Genomic DNA, 3,657 nt, shown 5'->3' on the forward strand with positions numbered 1-3,657 from the left:
AGTAAAGTGAGTAATTGTGACAGAAACGTATCCCCCGGCACTAAGACACTCTTCGTGCGTAGATGTCGGACCGTATACATGATGTCGCAGAGGTGCAAAGTTCCCTTACGGCACGCAGAGGAGGACTACACACCTCACCGGTCCTATCGACATCGCGAGTGTAAGACACTACAGTATCTCGCATAGTTTAGACTAGTCAGCATAGGTCTACAACGTCTGGGAAAAATCTCTAAACCCATACCTCCTTTATCTCTCCCATAACAAAAACTGTGAACCCCTAAGGGGACCTTGTGGACCCCTCTGTGTAAATTAGCATATGCGTGCTCTGCATACGTGTTCACGTATAACCGTACTATCCGAGTGGTATACAAAAAACGACATACAGATCCATTAAATGTACGTCGTCTAACGAACTTCGAGAACAGAATTTCGATAGGGTCCCTCTGTGAGTATGGATCTGGTTAGTATTGGGTGTTAGATAGATAAAAGGCCTCCTTGTAACTGGCTACGCGACAGCGCGACGATTGCGGAACTTCAACCGGATCGCAATAAAGCGTACACACAAAAACAAGATTATGGTAAAGTATAGAGGACACAGATCATGATGACAGTCTTATTCAAACTCTGCCCGGGAAAACTTGTATAAGAGGGGGTCTATTGTAGTTTCGACCGAACTATGTGCTCACAAATGACCAACAAAACCCTAACCTTAGACAACATACTCTAAGTGTCTTTCGAAAAAAAAACGTCGAAGAAGAAAGTTGCAGACAGAACGAAATATGCTGTACCCTTTATGTAACCGAGGTAAACGTACGTAGGACACATTCACACAGTTTTCTGGAAAATAGCTAATATATAAAACATACACGGAGTCGGAGACTGAAACATCTCGTCACTTTCCTCGAAAGAGGTAACACATTAACAAGGACGGTGGACTCACTCCTTATCATTGAAACTCAGTTATCTCCACCTCACAAATCCTTACCGAGTTATAGGAAAAGTGCCTTCCGTCTAATACAGGATAAGGGACCCGTTCCGCACACTCCTAACAAAGCTGAAAGTCATGAGAACGCAGTGTAGGTCCTACACTTTTCTTCTTTCCCCCTTCCATCGTCAACCTCGATCGTAAGACCTACATATTCGCGTCCACCGATTCAAATTACGGACACTAACCATTTTCAAATTTCGTCTTATTTCCGACAGTTCAAGCCGCTCAATAAAATGTCGGAAGTCGATGGGGAAGCAAGTGTGGGTCGAAGAAAAGGTGTCGGAAAACGACCAAATTATGCCAGACTACTGTCTGCCGACAGTACGGTATGTCGGTTGACAGTACCTTCATGGACGTATACCCCTCACTGGGACGCAGATGATCCACCGTCCAAATTTAATTATAGTCCTCGTAAAGACAGGGGATAAAGATTCCGGGTGCTTCCCATCCTCCAAGATAAAAGTCCTATGGTCTTATGTGAACTTCTACTTATTTTTATTCTACTATCCTACCTAATAATTGGGCTGTAATAATAATGGCCAGTAAGTCTGGTTGCATTCGAGGCCAATTCGAGGCACGATCTCGCTAAAAAGTCCAGTCTTGCCGCCAAGAAGCATCGAGGTCACCGAGAAAGGGACGGGTCTCAGGCTTGCACCACCCAGTGCAAACCAGACTGCATTGCGCAACGAACCAGAAGTATTTCGTTTGCGACGTGCGCTGTGGAGGTGTCGACTGTACTGTTGTTGTTTGTACCGGCTAACGCGAGTCGAAGAGACATGGATCGGAGAAGTCTCTGTCAGGCGTCATCCATCCGACCAGAGAGTCACCTGGCTCGACCGACGAACATTACGACGGGTAGAACACATTTTGGACCTATTTTGCTCGCGAAAAACAAACAACATAGTCCTCACAAGCTCCAACTACGGCCCACGAACTTCTTCGACCTAATGGCCTCGATTCTCCCGACGAGGCAGACGCCCACACCTTCTCTTTTGGCCACGAAAAGTTCGAGGTGAGGCTTCGCCGCCGTTGACTTATGTGTGCACCACACTTACTTCCATATATAATCTAGTTTCGCTTCTCTAAAAGAAAAAATTAAAACTGTTCGCCGACATGCGTACTAGTAGCGGTTGATTCCTCAAACTCAAGAGAAAAGACACAAATTTACATAGTAGTATTTGTAAACAAAACTACTAAAATGAAACGACCCTATTAACTATCTGCATTGCCACAGACCCACACAAACTAAACTACTGCTGACACCCCTGTACTGACACGATTGTGTTCCTTATTACCCCAAAGACAAACCCAGATTCTCCAGGAGTTCCAAATATGACTAACATTTTCATTCAGACCCTGTTAAGTACTTCGAATCGACGTATCCAACTCTCCCGTTCTAGTATAGTGAACTCTATATAAACGCTATAGCCATCGCTAATTCCGTCCTCAGTTTCGTTTTTTTATTCCGTCAATCGATTAACATTTTTCCAGACCCTTGACCCTAATTAGCCCAACAATAGTTACCATCGATTTTATAACTGTTAGCTCCGTAAATACTGGCAGTATTTGAGATATAACAAATACATTCGGAACAGAGGACATCCCAATAGATCCGTTGGGTCTACAAACACACAAAAACACCAATAAGAGGGGTATATTCTCTCGTGTTTACTACCCCAATCCCAATAATAAACCGTTCAGAATACGGTCGTGGGGGGTTTCGGTGCACACCGCTCATCGGTTGTACCCTGTCGTAGTCAACAACGAAGGATAGTTCTCGTTCTCTCCAATTAGTCGGAGGTTGTCGTCTCGTCCTCTTACAGACGAGATGACATCGCAAGTGATTATTTAATTCGACGACATCAATTACATTTTGTGATACGAGGACACACTGTACATAGGTGTTACACCACGACAATCGACACGATATCTTACGTCTGATATATAATGAGAGGGACAATTGTGGACGCGGCCAAATGCCTGATCAAGTAGAGTTCCCAGTGTAAAATCGGGATGGCAGACACTTAACTGAGGAGACGGGTTTTACCTAAAGGGAGGACTCTGCGAGCAAAGGACCGGAAGAATAGGTTGACTTACTTACAGTGGGTACTAAGTGAACATCAACGACGTGTGCGTAAATTAAGCAAAAAGTATGGGCTTTGTAGCTGTGACATAGCTCGATCATGATCTTGAATGTCTTTCTTACTTAATTTCAGAATGCATGATCTGTTTGGTATTTTGAAAAATAAAAAGTATAAATATGCCTGATATAGGTATTGTCCTACACTATGTTATTCAAATATAGCATGATAGGTCCACTTTAAGTTTACAACACAGTCACAGAAGTTTCGGTCTTATTAACCTAATTTTACATTACATTACATGTCACTTGTTAGACGCTTTTATCCAAAGCGACTTATATACTCAATACTGTGGGCAATCACCACAGGAGTAATTTGGGGTGAAGTGTCTTGCCCAGGGACACAACGACATGCTGATTGCATTGGGGTTTGAACCTGCGCCACACGCCTCCGTTTTGCCTATCTCTGACTATTTGGCCTCCAACCGTATCCACAGCCTTTTATTAAGTTGCATTAAAATCAGGCCAGTAGTTTTTCTGTTATTCTACTGAAAAACTAACTAGAAAAACAACCCCTGAAATGTCTCAT

General features: G+C 43.5%; 1 long non-coding RNA gene across 1 annotated transcript in view; it reads left to right on the plus strand.

The window, feature by feature from the left end:
- The window catches only part of LOC104945370 (uncharacterized), a 9,319-nt gene extending 6,010 nt beyond the window's left edge, over positions 1-3,309 (plus strand). Inside the window, exon 3 of the long non-coding RNA XR_798332.1 lies at positions 3,205-3,309. This is a non-coding gene — a long non-coding RNA (uncharacterized lncRNA). The remainder of the gene's footprint in view (positions 1-3,204) is intronic.
- The last annotated feature ends 348 nt before the right edge of the window (positions 3,310-3,657 follow it).

Source organism: Notothenia coriiceps, unplaced genomic scaffold (assembly GCF_000735185.1).
Source record: "Notothenia coriiceps isolate Sejong01 unplaced genomic scaffold, NC01 NC01_scaffold00009596, whole genome shotgun sequence".
NCBI classification, from domain to species: Eukaryota; Metazoa; Chordata; class Actinopteri; order Perciformes; family Nototheniidae; genus Notothenia; species Notothenia coriiceps.